General features: G+C 31.7%; 1 protein-coding gene and 1 long non-coding RNA gene across 4 annotated transcripts in view; one reads left to right on the forward strand and one right to left on the reverse strand.

The window, feature by feature from the left end:
* Positions 1-12,951, forward strand: part of LOC127543753 (uncharacterized) — a 71,597-nt gene extending 58,646 nt beyond the window's left edge. The window contains exon 3 of the long non-coding RNA XR_007949299.1: positions 12,751-12,951. This is a non-coding gene — a long non-coding RNA (uncharacterized LOC127543753). The remainder of the gene's footprint in view (positions 1-12,750) is intronic.
* The window catches only part of HNF4G (hepatocyte nuclear factor 4 gamma), a 169,374-nt gene that overhangs the window by 123,648 nt on the left and 25,540 nt on the right, over positions 1-20,186 (reverse strand). For 2 of the 3 annotated variants that reach the window (XM_051970015.1, XM_051970016.1), the window contains exon 2: positions 16,120-16,249. The exons of the other annotated variant lie outside the window; for it this stretch is intronic. The gene's annotated coding sequence lies outside the window, so the exon portion shown is untranslated. The remainder of the gene's footprint in view (positions 1-16,119; positions 16,250-20,186) is intronic. 3 annotated transcript variants of the gene reach the window in all.

Below are 20,186 nucleotides of genomic sequence, written 5' to 3' on the forward strand. Positions count from 1 at the left end.
AGAAAATGAGATGCACAAAGAAAAGAGAGAAGGGAGAGGTAAAAAGAGGAAACTTTTCTCAATAAAATAGCATTCAATAAGTAGCTATTACAATGGAGGGTAAAAATGGGGTGATGGCGCATGATTCTTGAACACACATGCATATGCACACACATTCTGCTATGAATAGAAGTGTAACTTAAACCAGAAAGAAAATTGGAGTGGAAAGGAAAAGGAAAAAGGAGGAGTATAATAAAGGAGAGGGCAGATTAAAGTAAACCATATTTACAATCAAAATAGACTTTTGAGTAAAAAACAGGATAAAAGAGGGAGAGAGAAAAAAAACAGAAGAAAATGGGATAGAGAGAAGTACACAGCAATCATAACTATGAGTGGCAAAGTAATGATCTCACCCATAAAACAGAAGTAGATAGCAGAATGGATTAGCAACCAAGATCCAACAATATTATGTACTAGAGACAATCCAAAACAGAAAGATGTACAGAATTAAAATGAAGGGCTGAAGAGAAATCTAATATACTTTTGCTGAGGAAAAAAGGCAATGATGATCTCATACAAAGCAAAAATAAAAATAGATCTAATTTATAGAGATAACCAGGGAATTATATTTTGATAAAAAGTTCATAGACAATGAAGTAATTTAAAACATTTATAGCATTTTTGTCTAATAAAGACCTCATTTCTCAAACATATATTTAATAAAAAACTGAGTCAAATTTATTTTAAAAAATAAGTGTTATTCCCCAAATGATAAATAGTCAAAGGATACAAATAGGCAATTTGCAGAAAAAGAAATCAAAGCTCTCTATAGGCATATGAAAACAAATACTCTGAGTCACTATTGCTTGAAGACATGGAAATTGAAACAATTCTAAGGTACAACATTAAATCTATCTGAAATGACAAATGCTGGAAGAAATAAACAAAAACAGCTACACTAATGAACTACTGGGAGAGTTGTATATAGATCCAGCCATTATAGAAAATAATTTGGAAGTATGCCTGAAAGACCATAAAACTATGTGTATTCTTTGATCCAGAAATACCATTACTGATTTGTCTACCAAAGAAATCAGAGAAAAAGTAAAAAGACCTAGGTATACAAAAATATTTACAACAGTTATTTTTGTGGTGACAAAGAATTAGAAATCAAAGTTGTGGTATATAATTGTGATGGAGTACCACTGTGCTATAAGAAATTATGAGAGGGGTAGTTTCATAAAAAAATCTTAGTAACGCCTATATGAATTGATACAAATAAAAGTTACATGAGTAAAACCAGGAGATCACAGTGTACAGTAATAAGAATATTGTAATGATGACAAAATGTGAAAGATCTGGCTACTCTTGTTGATATAATGATCCAAGACAATTTCACAAAGCTCAAGATGAAAAAACGTTATCCACCTCCAGAAAGAGAATTGATGAACTTTGAGTGCAAACTGAAGTATATGTCTTTCATTTTCTTTATTTTTCTTGCTTTTAAAAATTATTAATATAGAAATATGATTTGCATAACTTCTTATGGATAATTGACATCATATTGTTTGCCTTCCCAGTGATTAGTAGACGGCTGGAAGAGAGGGAGAATAATTCTGTATAATATGAACTGATGAAGTATGCAGAACCAGCAAAACAATTTAAATAAGGCCAATAATAATGTTTTTTAAAATGTGTTGAGAAATGTAAGAATACTGTTCAAAATTATAGTTTTTATGTGGGTAATGTGGGTGATGAGCAATTTCCAAAGGACTCACTGATAAAGCATATTACCCACCTCCTGATAGAAGATGGGCATAAGGTGCAGAGATATACATTGTTGGACATAACTATGGTATGAATGTATTTTACAAATTAGTATTACCCTTTTCCTAGTTTAAATAAATGTATTTCTATCTACCAGTATATCCTCCCTACATTTTTTCAATCCTATTTACTTTTCCACCAAAATAGTCGTTATTGATTAACACACACACACACACACACACACACACACACACACAGAAACATTTTAAGAACTATGCATCAAAAACAGATGGAAACTCAAAAAGAAATACAAAGGGAACAGTTTTGAAATCAATATGTATAATTTATCATATGCTTTAAAAACAAGCTGTCTGAAATAAAGATTCATATTCTCATATACAATTTTCTTTATGTCATCTGCTTTTCTATGAAAATGTTCTTTTTTGGTATCTAATTTCTCTGTCCCTTTCCTTAATCTGATCTCACCGATTCTTCTTTGTTTTTTTTTGTTTTTTTAATAACAGTTTATATTCTTTTTTCCCAAAATTACATGCTAAGACATTAGAACTGGGCACAATTCTATGCTGGATCTTCTTGATTCACCCATGTTGATGAATGTGCCTAATTCTAATACTAATTAGAAAAAAAATTGCCTATTTCACTTTCAAGTTGAGATGGTTTGTTCTTCCTTAGACAGCCTGTTAGTCCTCTTTTCTTGGAGGCTCATCATATTATAGTATGAGCTACCATGAACACTTGATCAGATCTAGCCCTACTGTAGCTCTACTTAGCTTTCTACAGTATCAAGAAATACAGTTCCACACCATAAGTAAATACTACTTCCAGCACGCCAAGCTAGACGAGGAAGAGAACGAGGAGGATGAGGAGACAGAGGGAGAGGAGGAGGAAGAAAAGAAGTAGACAAATAAGCTAGCACTTGTCATGTCAACAACAATTGATTCTCTTCCCAAGATAATGTCTTGTCTATTTTTCCATTATTATGCACATGCCTATTACCAAAATCTTTTGATCTAAGCCCATATGACCTCTAACCTGGAAGAAATATTTCACTAATAACCCTTGTCATAGCTGACTGAATTTAACCCATTTCTATCAAAAGCAAGTATTGCAGGCTTCAAACCATCCTCACTTGAAAAATGGAAATGGATTAGGCCTGATAGGCCAAGAGGGTTGGATCAAAAGACCTTGGTTTAAGGCTCAACTCTAACACCCACTAATTGCTTGCTATGGATAAAGCACAGGTATTTTTATTAATCCACTTTGGATAAAAAAAGATTTGATCCATCTTACAAGGATGCTATGAAGAAAGCAGTTTTATTGTTTCATTCATTCATAAAACAAATTCTAAGTGACATATATAATGTGAAGTAATCAATAAACATATATTAATACTAGTTGCCAAGCATTAGGAAATAAAATGGTTACATTTGGACTGTCATCAAAAAACAAATCTGTGGAGCTATAGTGACAACTCTGGAAGCAGAGAAATAATACTTGATCTGAAATTGTAGTCCCTGTATTTGAATCATCTATCTTTTGCTCTAAGGAATATAACTATTGCTATTTATATAAAATAGAATAATCAAAAGGTTAAGGATTCTCTTACCCTAGTATCAAGGAAGTTTGAGTTCTGGAGACACTTGCTTGACCAGAGTTTCATGACAGTATCAATGAAATAAAATAGATTTGTGATCAAAAGTCAGATGACATTTAAACAAAGCAGAAGACATTAGATGAGAGTAGTCAAAGAATTCAGTTTAAATATATGTGGAATTGATGGATTCTAAGAGTTATATAGCAAAATTCATCTGAGAATTTTCTCCTTTTTGGTGTAAAGTGGATAAGAGAAAGATCTCTTTAACTGTAAGCTGAGAAAGCTCACTAAGGGGAGTTCCAATACAGAAGGAGGATTATACAATATAGATGGAGTCATCATTCCTCCAGTAGAGTATCAGGTGGCCATGGAGATATCAGAGGGAGTTAAGTGTTATTGGGGAAATGACTTCTTCCCCTAAAGGTCTCTCTCCCTTAACCCTGAAAATATAACTAACAAGTGACCATTCAGCACAATAAAAAGTAATAGTTATAATAGTCGCTAACATCTGTATAATTCTTACTGTGCATGTGTCAGGCACTAGTCAGAACATTTTACTATTACATCACATGATTTTCACAATAACCCTCAGAAGTACAGGTTAAATAATTATTTTAGAGATGAAAAACAGGTTAATTTATATTAAGTGGCTCACTCAGGATCACACAGCTAGTAAATATCAAAAGCAAAATTTAAACTTAGGCCTTCCTGACTACAGGCTCTGCAACCTATTCTCTATGTCACCTAGTTTCAAACATATGCTTCAAAAAAAATAAAATAAAAGCAAATATGCTGCTAGAGGATTTTGAAATATAGTTTATAGAATATCCTGATCCACAAAATATCTTCAGCATATGATAGCTACCATAGTCAAAGGGCCTTCAAACTACCATTTCATAATTTAATGCACATAAACATATAAAAATTCCTTTCTTTATCTCTACCATAATGCTTAGGAACATACAATATATAATATACTGTCAAAATGCAATATACTCTCAATAGATCCTATAAATTCAGATTAGTAAAAATTTAATTCATTCTATTTTTCATTCATTCACTTAAATAGCTTCTCTCAGATAGCTGCATTCCATATTATACATGTGAGATTATTATTCTCTTTAAAACATGTAACATTAGAATTCAAAATTCACATTAGCAAAAATAGTTGAGATCTTTCTATGTCTTTTTTTTATTTTTATTTATTTTTATTTTTTTATTTAATAATTACTTTATATTGACACTCGTTTCTGTTCTGATTTTTTTTCCCTCCCTCCCTCCACCCCCTCCCCTAGATGGCAAGTAGTCTTTTATATGTTGGATATGTTGCAGTATATCCTAGATACAATATATGTTTGCAGAACCGAACAGTTCTCTTGTTGCATAGGGAGAATTGGATTCAGAAGGTATAAATAACCCGGGAAGAAAAACAAAAATGCAGATAGTTCACATTCGTTTCCCAGTGTTCTTTCTTTGGGTGTAGCTGCTTTTGTCCGTTATTTATCAATTGAAACTCAGGTCTCTTTGTCAAAGAAATCCACTTCCATCAAAATATGTACTCATACAATATCGTTGTCGAAGTGTATAATGATCTTCTGGTTCTGCTCATTTCACTTAGCATCAGTTCATGTAAGTCTCGCCAGTCCTCTCTATATTCATCCTGCTGGTCATTTCTTACAGAACAATGACCAAGTAGGATTTATACCAGGAATGCAGGGCTGGTTCAATATTAGGAAAACTATCAATATAATTGGCCATATTAATAATCAAATTAACAAAAACCATATGATCATCTCAATAGATGCAGAAAAAGCATTTGATAAAATCCAACATCCATTCCTAATAAAAACACTTGAGAGCATAGGAATAAATGGACTTTTCCTTAAAATAGTCAGGAGCATATATTTAAAACCATCAGTAAGCATCATATGCAATGGGGAAAAACTGGAACCTTTCCCAGTAAGATCTGGAGTGAAGCAAGGTTGCCCACTATCACCATTATTATTTAATATCGTATTAGAAACACTAGCCTCGGCAATAAGAGTCGAGAAAGATATTAAAGGAATTAGAGTAGGCAATGAGGAAACTCACTCTTTGCAGATGATATGATGGTATACCTAGAGAACCCCAGAGATTCTACTAAAAAGCTATTGGAAATAATTCATAATTTTAGCAAAGTAGCTGGCTACAAAATAAATCCCCATAAATCCTCAGCATTTTTATACATCACCAACAAAACCCAACAGCAAGAGATGCAAAGAGAAATTCCTTTCTATGTCTTTTAATGGAAAATTTCTAAGATTCTTTCCTATGAAATCTTAAAAATAGAACTGATCTTTTAAAAAATAGTCCCAGATATGCTAATATGTATAAAATAAACCATATGTATAAAGAGAAATATCTTCTCTCTTTCACATTCTATCAGAATTCTATCAGTATTCTATCAGAAAAATGTACTTCAAGAAGAAAATGATAATACATATATATATGTATGTATGTATATATATATATATATATATATATATATATATAATATATATATATATATATATATATATATATATAGTGCCATGAAAAAAATCTTTTTTCAGTGGTCCAATATCTACTTTTCAGATACTTCTTCCTCACCCCTAGTTTAAATTTCAATTTCATTAGATTGGTAGTTTAAAGAATATTAAATTGGGAGTTAAAAGATCATGCTTTTAGAATGAGCTCTGGTATGTTCTACCTGTGTGAATTTGGGGAAAAAAATCATTCTATGTCTCTGAAACCCTACTTCTACACTGCAAAATAGAGGTTGTAGTAGTGGTACTACCAAACAGGTGTTTATATACATATATATATATGACTAAAGCTCTTTGTAAACTGCAAGGGACTGATTAAACATGAACTATTATTTTTATTCTTAGAAAGCACTTAATAAATACTCATTTGATTCTCTCTGTACCTCATTATGTGCTAAATCTACATAACTGCTGCAAAACTAAATATTATTATTAGTTCTATATGATTTCATTAAGTGATACGCAGAATACATTTCAGACTTATAGATAATGGGCACGCAGAAAGTTCAGAAAGATTTGTACTTCTGAACAAGAGAGCCTTCATCTATGGTCAGATAAGGAGTGTACTTTATAGTCTTATACACCACTTAGCTGCTGTAATCATAAGGTGGGAAAGTTCATATAACCTGTTGAAACCAGTTCTAGTTTCAGAAGACACTCCCTGCAGAGTAATTTTGCTCCGATACTACCACTCTTAATATGTCTTTAGCTTGATAACTAACAGAAAGATGGGTAACAGCACTGATGACAGGAGGAGATAAGAAAACTATAAAACTACTAATGTTTTTTCCAGTTTATTTTACTTGGGGTTTTGTATTTTCTTTTGTAACAAGGCTAATATGGAAATATATTTTGCATGGCCACATATATACTCATTTCTTGCCTCCTCAAGGCTTGGGGGAAGGGCAGGAGAGAGAAAGAGAATTTGGAATTCAAAATCTTTAAAAAATGAATGTCAAAAAATGTAATGTAATTGGGAAATATGTAATGAAATAAACTATTTAAAATACATATATTTTGTAGAACTTTAATAAGTAGTTCAAAATCATTGATAAATCTTTCAATTAACTTTCCCAACATTTTGAAGAAAATTAAGACAAATATAAAAGAAATAGATCCCAAAAAAGATTATGTAGCTTTCAAGAGATCACAAAAATGTTGGTAGCAGAAATGGAAGTAGCATACAGATACGTCTCTTAACTTGTAGTTTAGTGATCTATTTATATGAGATTTTCAAATATCCTGCCACCAGAATATGACTAGAGATCATAAGTAAAAGCATAGGATTCCTCATCCTCAATCTGTCTATGCTAGTCCTATAGGGCTATCTGATCAGGCAGTTTTAATACACTGAGCTTAGTATAATGAGGAAGTTTGTAAATATTGAACAGGAATACAAGGAAAATTGTGAGAGAAACAATACTGACTGCCTTACTTCCTGATTCACTTCTTAGAGGTGTGTGACAAAACTTTGCCAACTCCCCATTTGAAAACAAAAAATTAATTTCTATACATTATTGTGTAATCTTCAATGTCAAGTTTTAAAACTAATATTAAATGCTGGCTGTAAACAACTATGAAAACAGTATTGAGTTGTCAGTTGTTTTGAATGTAATTTTTCTATGTTTATATAATATAGAGAACCTTAGTTTAAAAAAAGAAACAAATACACACAGAGAGAAAAGAGTACAATTTTCCAGTTTTCCCAGCATAACTCTAAAAAACTTCTACAGAAGGCTAGGAATTTTATGTTCTTATTTTTTAAGTTCCTTAGAGAGCTACTGTTTTAATATTCTGGTCATGCTCTCCCTACTTGGACACTTTCATTGACAGAGAGTTCATTACTATTAAAAACTTATTCCAATGTAAAACAGATCTACTGATTAAAATCTGTTCTTGTGTGAAATCTCTATCTAGAATCTTTAGGTTCTGCTCATTGTTTAGCATACTTTCTTCTCACCCTACTCCCCAAGGGAAATAACCAGTTGCTTTTACATGAGGTAAATGCTATTTAGACTCAAATATACAAGCAGGATAAAGTTTCAAATTCTGACAAAATAACTGGAGATTAAAGTGTATTCATATTAATGAGCCTTTTGGGACCACCCACTAATAGTATGATTATGGATGTAATCTCAAATGCAGAATTGAAGTAATAAACAGTCAAATCCTCCCAATTTTTTCCTTCAGAGATGATATAGTTCATATAACTTCTAAGTTAACCAGAATTATCAAAAGACTTAGGACTTAGATTCAAACACTGAAGCCAGTTAACTAGAGGAGCCATTTAAACGCAGTTTTTAACAGTGTAAATGAGAAAGGTGGATAACAGTTATACTTCCTATTTCATAGAAAAATACTTTACATATACACATACACACACACACGTGTGTGTGTGTGCACAATACATATATAATATATATATTTACATTTGTTAAAACTTTTGAGTTACAGATTCTTTCTTTTCCTTTGTACCATCTCCCTGTTGAGAAGGTACATGTGAAGTTATGCAAAACATTTCCATAAAAGTCATGCTGCAAAACTAACAAAAACACCCCCCCAAAAAAACACTCAAGAAAAATAAAATTTTTTAAAAATCAAAGTGTGCTTCAATCTGTATTTAGACACAATCAGTTCTTTCTCTGAGCATGAATAGCATTTTTCATTTTAAACACTTCAGAATAGTCCTGGATTGTTGTATTGCTGAGAATAACAGTCATTCATAGTGGATCATTCTACAACATTACTATTACTTTGTATATGACGCAATTTACTTTGCATAAGCTCATGGAGGGCTTTCAGGTTTTTCTACAAGCATCCTACTCATTATTTCTTATAGAACAATAGTATTCTATCATAGTAACATAACACAGTTTATTCATCCATTCCCAATTGATGGGAATCCCCTCAATTTTCAATTCTTTCTCTGAAAAAAGAGCTGCTATGAATATTTTTGTGCATATAAGTCATTTTCTTTTTTTTTAATCTTTTCTGGGATGTTCGCCTATAAGAGGTATTATTGGGTCTAAAGATATGTATGATTTAACAACCTTTTAGACATAGATCATATCTTTTGATCATTTATCAACTGGGAAATGCCCCCCCTTTTTTTTTAATAAATTGATTCAGTTCCCTATACACTTGAGAAATGAGGTCTTCTTCAAAGAAACTTACTTCAAAATTCTTTTCACAATTCCTATAGCTTTTCTTATCTGTGTAGTACTATTCTCTCTCTCCTTCCTCAAAAGTGTGTTGCTTCTGACTTCTCCCTTACTCACTATGCCCTCTCCTCTATAACTCTCCTCCCTTTTTACATTCCTTTCCTCTCTTACTTTCCTGCAGGGAAAGATAGATTTCTATGCCCATACTGACTGAATATTTCCTCTTTGAGCCAAATCTGATGAGAGTAAGGTTCACTGACTCCCCTTGCTTTCCTCTTCTTCTTCTCCATTATAAAAGCTTTTTCTTGCCTCTTTTATGGAAGATAATTTATACCATTCCACTTCTCCCTTTCCCTCTCTCCCAGTAATTGCCCTCTCACTCCTTAATTTTTTTAGATATCATCTCATATTCAACTTACAACCGTGCCCTCTGTCTATATACACTCCTCATTGCCATAAAAATGAGTTTTTATGAGTTTCAAGTATCTTCCTCCCATGTAGGAATGAACATGATTAACCTATACTTTTAAGTCCCTTAGGATTTCCTTTCCCTGATTATTCCTCTTATTCTTTTCCTAAGTCCTATATTTGAAAGTCCAATTTTCTATTCAGCTCTGGTGTTTTTTATCACAAATGCTTCAGAGTCTTCTATTTCACTGAATATGTGTCTTTTCCTTTGAAGGATTATACTCAGTTTTGCTGGATAGGTAATTCTTGGTTGTGATTTTAGCTCCATTGCTTTCTGTAATATTATAATTCAAGTTCTCTGATCCTTTAATGTATAAACTGTTAAACTTTATGTCCTGATTATGGTTCCACTATATTTGAAATATTTCTTACTGCATGCTTGCAATGTTTTCTCCTTGACCTGAGAGTTCCAGAATTTGATTATCATATTGCTGTGGATTTTATCTTAGGCATTTCACAAATCTTAAAAATATGAGTTATTAATAATATCACATACTTCATAATTCCACAGTAAACTGCATATGTACCTGAGAAAAAACATACTATCAAAAGGGAAGTCAACTCTGTTAAATAAGTGTTTGCTCTTTGAAACCTTAACCTATCTTTTTTTTAAATAGCAGCTTTTTATTTCAAAATTTATGCAAAGACAGCTTCCAACATTCACCCTTGTAAAACCTTGTGTTACATTTTTTTTCTCCCTAGCTTTCTTCTACCCTCTCTCCTAAACAGCAAGTAATCCAATATATGCTAAACATGTACAATTCTTTTGTACAAATTTCCACAATTAACATAGTGCACAAAAAAATCAGATCAAAAAGGAGAAAAAATGAGAAAAAAAAGCAAAAAACAAGCAAACAATAACAAAAAAGTGAAAATACTATATTGCGATCCATATTCAGTATCCATAGTCCTTCCGGATGCAAATGACTCTCTCCATCACAAGTCTATTGGAATTTGCCTGAATCACCTGATTATTGAAAAGAACCACATCCATCAGAATTGATCATACATAATGTTGTTGCTATGTACAGTGTTCTTTTGGTTCTACTCACTTCACCTGGCATCAGTTCATTTAAGTCTCTCCAGGCCTTTTGAAATCATCCTACTAATCGTTCCTTATAGAACAGTAACATTCCATAACATTTATATGCCATAGCTAATTCAACCATTCTCCAACTGATGGGTATGCATTCAATTTCCAGTTCCTAGTCACTACAAAAAGTTTTGACATGTGCGTCCTTTTCCTTTTTTAATGATCTTTTTGGGAAACAGGCCCAGTAGAGACACTGCTGGATCAAAGTAAAATATGCACAATTGGATAGCCCTTTGGGTGTAATTCCATATTGATCTCCTTGGATGAATCGGTTCACAGCTCCACGAATATTTGTGTTTCCATTTTCCCACATCCCCTCCAACAATTGTCATTATCTTTTCCTGTCATCTTAGTCAATCTGAGAGGTGTGTAGTGGTACCTCAGAGTTGTCTTAATTTCTCTGATCAATAGTGATTTAGAGCATTTTTTAATAAGGCTAGAAATAGTTTTTAATTTCTTCAACTGAAAATTGGGTTCATATCCTTTGACTATTTATCAATACAGGCTTGTATTCTTATAAATTTGAGCACATTCTTTATATATTTGAGAAATGAGGCTTTTATCAGAACCCTTAATCAGAAAAAATGTAAACATTTTCCCCAGTTTTCTACTTCCCTTCTAATCTTGTCTGCATTGGTTTTATTTGTATGAAAAGATTTAATTTAATATAATCAAAATTACATATTTTGCTTTTCATAATATACTCTAGTTCTTCTTTGGCCATAAATTTTTTTCCTTCTCCACAGATACAAAAGGAAGACTATCCTTTGTTTTTTTTTTTTTTCTAATTTGCTTATATTATTACTCTTTATATAGAAATCATGAACCCATTTCAAACTTATCTTGATATAAGGCATTAGCAATTGGTCAATACCTAGTTTCTGCCATACCATTTTCCAATTTTCCCAGAACCTTAACCTATCTAAATATGTTTGATATGTAGCATATTGAATATGCTACATTAATTCACAGCATTCCCAATTTTTATATGCCTTATGTGTCACTACTATTAGTAATGAGAAATCACTATTACAGTTGAGTTTCAAGCAGGATCTAGAACATTCCCTTTCATACTTAGAACTCCTAAAGTAGTACTCAAAGTGGAAAATACATTTTAAGTCCATGTCTATTCAAAATCATGGCTCCCAATATGTTGACGTTTTCTCTGTTCTGTCAGAGGACACTTACATTACTATCTTATTCACAAAACTTAGATTCTCATCACCTCTCACATAGACTTACTAATAGTCAATTACTAACTGGCATTCTAATTACTATTGCTTTATCAACATTTCATTCTCTTTAATCCATCCTCTTTATCTCATCAAAAGAACCTTCCTAAAGAGGTCTCAGTATGTAACTTTCTTTTCTCAAGAAAAGCAATGGCTCACTGTCTCTCTAAGTTTAAAATAAAAAATATTCTGCGTGACATTTAAAGCCTTTTATAAACTGTCTACAACTTATCTATCTAATCTTGTTATTTAATATTCTCCTTCATGCATTCTACTATCCAGTCCAAGCATTTTTATTGACATGATTAACAAACAATACTCACATATCTTCTCTCTATTCCTTTGCATAAGTTGTCTACCTTCCTTGAAAAACATCCTTCCTTCTCTATGTCATCGGATCTTTAGTCTCCTTCAAAGATTACTTCAAACAATACCTTTTACATGAATCTTTACTTAGCCACCTAAGCTATATATGCCTCCCCCCAAAAAAAGGGAAAAACTAATACAACATTTAAATGTCAAAAAATTCATTATCTCATTGAAATAGATCATAAGTTCAAAAAACACAGAGATCACTGATTCCTGTTTGCTCCATAGGTGATATTTATGAGCTATTTTGTCTGAAAAATCCATTGCCCTGCTGCCACCATAGTGACAACAATATCTGAGCTCATCATTAGACAACACATCATATCAGTAACCAAGAAATATAAGGGTCTAAGATAATGTATTGTTTTGTTTTTAATCTTTGTATGTACACTACCTAATACAATCTCTGGACAGAATAGTCATGTAATAAAATCTTCTTGAGAAACTGATTAAATAACACAGCATTTTACAAATTACTGATATTTCTTTTTTTTCAATACAGGGGTCCAATGAAGTATGTATTAGCTGCAGGATATCAAGTTGTCTAAAAAATATACTTCTTTGCTGTAAACTATGCCAACAAGGAGTCAAAATGACAAAGTAGAAATAAATGTAAATTAGCTGTCTCAACAAAGCTCCCTACAAAAATATAAAAATGTACCACATCAAATTCTGATCAATAAATCCAAAAGGAAAAAAGTCAGTGAGGGTTTTTTTTTGCTTTTTTGCTATAGTTAGCATTCCTAGAACATATAATACTAATGGTGAAAAAAAGACATCCTTGCTTTACCCCTAATCTTCTTAGAAAAGTATCTAGCTTATTCTCATAATAGATAAGGTTGATTCTTTGTATTTTAGATGGGTACTATTAATCATTTTTTTTAAATTTCATTTATTCCCATGCTTTCTATTGTTTTTAATATAAATGGGTATTGTATATTGTCAATAGTTTTTTTCCTGCATTTATTGTCACAATCATATTATTTTTATTAATATTGTCAATCATATTGACAGGTTTTCTAATTTAGAAGCAGTTCTGCATTCCTTGTATAAAATAGTCTTGTCATTTTATATGATCTATATAATATGTTGCTATAGTCTAATTAATAAAATTTGATTTAAAACTTTTGCATCAATATTCATTAAGGATATTGATTTATAATTTCCCTTATATTTTGGATCTCCCTCGTATCAAACTCTCATATATGATTTAGAAGGAATTTAATAGGACCCTTTCTTCTATTTTCCAAAAGTTTATGTAATGCTGGAATTAACTATTCTTTAAATATTTAGTAGAAGAAATAACCACAGGCAAAGAGAAACTTATTTAAAAACCCCAGAGTTAATTAATGGAAATAACTAACTTCAGCAAAGATATCACTTTTAAATATAATTCTACATAAATCATCATCATTTTTGTATATTATTAACAAAATATAACAGAAAGAGACAGAGAAAATCCATTTAAAATAGCTTGCAGACAGCATAAACTACTTGGGAGTTTACTTCCTAATACATATACAGGAACTATATGAGCATAATTATCAAGCATTCTTTATGCAAAGAGAGATTTAAATAATTAGAGAAATAGTCATTGTTTCTGGATAAATTGACTCAATATGATAAAATGACAATACTATCTAAAGTAATTTACTTATTCAATGTCATACCAGTTAAGCTACCAAAGAATTGCTTCATAGACTGAGAAAAAAATAAAATAATTCATCTACATAAATAAAAAATATAAAATAATTAATGAAAAATAACAAGAATGAAAGGGTTTAACAATACCAGAACACAAACTATTCCTCAAAGCCATGATGACTAAAAAAAAATACAGTACTGTGTAGAAAACAGAGTGGTTTGATCCATGGAATAGATTAGGTGTACAATATATAAAAGCAAATAAGCAAAGTTGTATCCTAGAACTTATAAACCCAAAGATCCTTGCTAGAGAGTCAAAAACTCAACTATTTTTTTTAAATTAGGAAAATAGAAAGTATTCTTGCAGAAACTCAAATTTAGAACCTTGTGCCAAGATATGCACCAAATGAGTAAATTTGGATACAGTCATTATTACTATATTTCTAATGTTGTCGTTGAGAATATATCATAAACTAATTAGAGGAACATATAAAAAATGTCATAAATATGAAAGGGAGAGTTTTATACCAAACAAAAGATAAAAAAGTTGTTAGTAGGTTGAATGAGCAATTTCAATTATTTTTTTAAAATCTCTGTACAGACAAAACTAACAGAACCAAAACATAAAACACAGTAGAAAAATAGGAAAAAATCCTTACATCAAGTTTCTCTGATAAATGTTTCAGTTCTAAAATAAGTTCAGTACTGAGTAAATTTATAAGAATAAGAGCCTTTCCCAAAATGATATAAATATGAAGTACTCAGAAGAAATCCAAGTTATCAATAACCATATATATTTATATATAAACCACTCTAAATCAATTTAGAGAGATGCACATTAAAATAGCTCATAAAATACCACAAACATTTGTGGCTATGTGCAGCAGAGGGAAAAATGAAACACGGGATATGCACAAGTTTGTGGAATAGCCGATATCCTACAAGGAGCTTCACTGGTCTTGTTTGCCCATTCGTTACAGCATATTTTCATATTTTGCTGTTAAAACTCTAGTTTTTTGTAACAATTATGCCCCTAAAGTATAGTGCAATTCTTTCGCACTCTAAGCCCACTGAAAAGATTTTCAGTGATAGGGTTTAGCATTATATAAGCTTCCTGCTGGCATGATTGCAGCTGCTATTACCCTAGCCAGACCTAGCTTGACTAGGGAGGTCAAGGCTGCCAATTCCATCCTCAATTGTAGCCTCAAGCTACAAATATATGCAGTTGACAATGTGAAAGTAAAAATGAAATTACTAATAAAATGTGAATGCTTAAAGTTGCTAAAATTAAACCATTTAAATGTTGAGGATTTAGCATTATCCTTTTTATTAAATTCTCTAAATTCTTAACCACTGACTGAATAGTTTGTAGTTTGTTTTAAAACTATATTCCATTTTATTTAATTTCAATTCCAAATCATATTCCTCCTCATATTGAGAAGACAAGTTAAAAAATAAATTCTGCATTAGATATGTTCAAATTTTTAAAAATTAATTGAAATTGCCCATTCAATCTACTGAATAAAAGGTCTGAAATTGTCCTATCTGGAAGAAAAGTCACTGAGGCAGAACTCCAAATCAATAGTACTTATTTAGTGTCTGTGGCCCTTTCTAATGAAGTGATCCTTACATTTTCCTTATCATCTGAGATGCTCCTGGTCCCCAAGACCTTGTTTTGACAGGATTTAGTGTCAGATTCAATACCCGAATGCTCTGGAATGGCTACATAAAATACAAAATCTCATTGATTGACATATGTTTTTTGAGAACCAAAAAATGATGCATTAGCTAAACAAATTATCTAGGGAGTCAAGAGTTGGACGAAAGATGACTAACTGGTCATAAAATAGGCAAGGCAGAAGTCATCTCTGGTGACTAAGTGGTGATAAAATGGTCATAAAATGTTCTCTTTCTTATTCTAGAGTGGGTAATCTGGAAGTACAAAAATAAGTTGGGGGACTTTACAAGTGATAAATGCAGCCAATCTATGCTGAGTTTGGACACAGAATTTGAGCACAACAGTATGGAGATATTTTTGTTAGCATTCTTGTGGCTGGTAAACACATAATAATTGTTGGGATTAAAGTTTGAGGCCTACTAAAATTACCTGTCTTATCTAATCATCTCTATACGATTTATATAAAATATAAAAATGATTAATACTGATTGAAATAGAGTAGGGATCCAAATGGATCATTTCTCAAAGAAAGATTACATATCAACTCACCTCTTCTATGCTCCCATACTCAGAGATCCTTAATAATCTCAAACAGTTCAGGAAGCAGACATCACTGACAGATTATTTCATGGGTATGTCACAGGTATGTCCTTCACTATCTCCAACGCCATCCATCAGCCTTGAAAGACAGAGTTTAAGAGGTGATGTTGAGACCTTTACAATCTTGGTGTCTTCTAATAGCAGCAAATAAAATTCTAGCAATCTCTCCTTTGGTTTTCAAAAGGCAACTAGAGAGCCTTATAGAAGTATATAGTATAGTACAACACCCTCACACAACTATCTAACATAATAGAAGTCAACATTCAAGTTTTAAAATATTTTAGTAGTTTTACTTGCTGTACAGTATTTATGTTATGGTAAATTTTATATGTTATGAATAGTGAATGTGGTCTGAAATTGATTTTTTTATCAAGATGCTAGCACAAAAAGTCAAAGAAATTCTAGGGAATGACTAGCAAGAAAAAATGTTTTCCTTGTTACCAATTTTATTTTAAATACTGTATTTTTTGTGGATTATTTCATATTTACTATGTTATAAAAAAGGATATATTATCAAAATTAATATTTTGTTATAAAGAATTGTATACAGAAAAGTATATTTTTTGCAATCTCTAGTAAAAGATTTTTATTTGAAGTAACCATGCAAATCTAATCCCTTATTTCCTTATTTCCTATAAATTCAACATAATGACATTCAAATTGTTTTCTTTCATGTAGTTTTCTAGGAATGTTATCCTGACAAAAATTGAAGACTGTATTTTAAAAGCAAGACTGTTTAAATCAAGCCACAGGACTTGTTGCTATCCATGGTTCTGAGTCAGTTAGGTCCTTATGAATCAGCACCTGGGCACTAATGGAAAAAGTGTCCTTTCTCTACCTGTGAGTCATGATTTTCCCTCTCTACCCCTTGGCCAACATCAAAAGCATTCATATTGCAATCTACAGTCTATAAGAATCAACATGGGAACCATTTATAGGTTCCCATATCATTTAAAGATGGTCATTATTCATAACTTGCTCCTCAGAAGGATTCAGTTGGAAGCCATTCAGCTTTGTGTATTGGCTTAAAGTTATCTAAGAAGAAATGGTTGATAATAGCATTATAGCCTTAAAGCTATTGGTACCATCTAGCCACATCTATTACTTTAGTGGATCAGGAAAATGAGACCAAGAGATGTTAAGTGACTACATGAAGAAAATATATATACCATATAACAGAAATGGAATTCAAACTTTATTTTCCAACTGCAAACCCAATGCTTTTTACCAGTTAGTCCAAAAAAAAAAAACCTGTTTCCCATGTATTTTTTTATTTGAATCTTTAGTCTATTATTAATACTATATGTCTTGCCCTTCAACTAAGATGGCCTCCATTTCCTCATAATACCAAGGTCCTTTCACATTTCTTTGTGTAACTTCACTGTTTTGTGTGCATTGCTGTTGACTGCAGGGAATCATGACTGGTTCCTGTGTCAGCTGATCTAGATGCAAGTTGGTTAAAGTTGGTGGATTTGTCAATTCCTAGATACCCCAAAATGATACATTATTTTAAGCCCTTATTCTTACAGAGCAGTAACTGTAGATGAACGTGGTGAAAAGGGAAAGTCATCTACCACATAAGCCTATATGAGGTTAATATTCAAACTATGTTCATAAGATGCCAGGTCTTCTTTAAGAAATTTAAGTAATTACTTCTAAAAATAAGATCTTTATCTTTATCATGATAGGAAATGAGGAGATTTTACTATTTTGTCATAATGACAAATAGCGATGATAACTTTCGAAGGAGTATAAAAGAGGTTCAGAGGAAATAATAGGTTCTAGAAGATGTTATAGTAGCACCTTTTGGCAACAGATCGGACATTTGGAATTAAGAATAATGATTAGTCCAAATTTCTCCAAAATTATCTTCTTTTTTCTTCTAGAAGATGAATGACATAATGACATTTAGAAGACAAGGGGAAATATCTTAAAGGCTTTTGCCTTTTTCTAACCTTTCTCTTACATTTTATGAAATTACTGGCAATATAAATTGCTTTATCATAGAATATTCTTATAGGAATACTGGGGAGAAAAACAGCTTCATGTGCTATCTGCTAAAAGGAAAACAATGCATAAAATTATTTTTAAAACACAACCTTCATATTTTGATTATATTATGAGAAAAGAGGGTTAAGCCTTCAAGAAGCACTTTCTATCAGTAGAGTCTACATCTATTCAAAATAATTTCAAATCCACTTTTCCATGCTATGCAATTTTGATAGGAACAAGATAAAATCTAACCTTCCTGACTGTAGTCATGTTCAAGTCTGCCCCTTCCCTACTTCAAAACATTGAAGATTGTCTCCCATTGACTCCTAATCAATATTGTCCCTCATTAACATTTCATTTGGATCACTGGAGTAGAAGTCGATCAACACTTCCTTCTATTTTACCTATAATTCTCCTTCTTCCTGTCATTAATATAAGAAATATAATTAACATAATATAATTACAATATAATTTGTAATGACAATATAATAGCTATTTCTTCAAAGTAGACAATTAAAGACTCGTTTTTGTTTCTCTTCTAAATATGTAACTGGCCTACCTGGAAACTTTATACTTCCTTCATCCCCATTAGCAACTCCTGTTTCAACCTTCTTACTATCACAATGTTTCCTTATTAATCCTATTCATTTCAATATTCTGTCTCTGTTCTCTCAGCCCATTCCCCTGAGCCTGATGGATTCTTTTTCTATTGTTTGCAGATATCCTTCAATGTTTTCCAGAGGGTGGTTCCTTTATTTCTTCATCTTAACTAAATTTCAAATTTCAGCTGACAACACTTTTTTTTACATTGCTGTTTAATAGAAGAATTATACCTTTCATTCACTTTGTTTAAGAAAGGAGTTTGCTTTTTTTTCACTACTTCTGGACAATTGTTTGGCCACCACTGTCCAAGAAGCTATTAATAGAAAACATGTCCACTGAACTTGGCATTAAAGTTTAATTCAAATTTCTGCCAGCAAGAGTATATGTGTATGTCTGTATGGATGTGTACTTGTGTGTGCAGGAGAAGGAGGGGAGGAAGAGACAGAGAAACACAGACACAGACACAGACACACACAGAGACTAAGACAGAGACTGAAAGACAGAGATAGAGACCAAAACAACGACTATGGAGATGAAGAGGAAGAGAATTCTAGTTAAAGGACTGAAATTTCTGGAAAACTTCGGACTAATTTCTTAACCTTTCTATAAAATATGGACTATTAATACTACCACTATTTCCTCTGGTTTTAGTGAAGAAAGGACTTTGTGAACTTTCAAGCACTATATAAACATTATGTCATTGTTAACAATAATGTAAAAGCTAAAATGAGCTCAATTTGAGAAAAAACATTTTTTCATCTTTAACTTTAAAAAATCAGCCAGGTCAAGATAAAATGTCAAATACATGCTTGTAAATATAAGTCTGAATCTCTGGAGAAAGTAGCAACTGTATGTGTACATATGCACATATGGACATCTATACATGTGTTTTGTCTCTATGCTAAGTACATACACAGTACTTATTATGATATTTAAACATCAAATCCAATGTCTATTTCCATCACTTTTAGCCGGTGACCTGGCAACATGACTAACTAAACTGTAAGCATATTAATTGGTTTGGCCTCTTTAATTTTCCTCTATTTCAACCAATAATTGATACTAATCACCACCATTTTCTCTGTGAATTTGCCTTGTCAAATTCTTTGTTCTTCTGACAACTTTCAACTTCAATGATCCTTCTCTTTCCAATTCTTAATTTTTACCTTCTTCCTAAAAATTAGCTAATTCTCATCAATAGAAATACATATATAGATAAAGATATGTAGATAAAACTACTTTTGCAGGTCTTTGCTTTATTTTCTCATTATTACACTAATTTAATCTATAATCACTTTATATTTGAACTATTTCAGTAATCTTTCACATGGTCTCCTGGCTTCCGGACCACCTCTTCTCTTCTTAGCTCGAAATCCAAATATATGCATGTGTATGTTTGTATATAAATATGTTTGTGTATA

This window comes from Antechinus flavipes, chromosome 1 (assembly GCF_016432865.1).
Source record: "Antechinus flavipes isolate AdamAnt ecotype Samford, QLD, Australia chromosome 1, AdamAnt_v2, whole genome shotgun sequence".
NCBI lineage: Eukaryota > Metazoa > Chordata > Mammalia > Dasyuromorphia > Dasyuridae > Antechinus > Antechinus flavipes.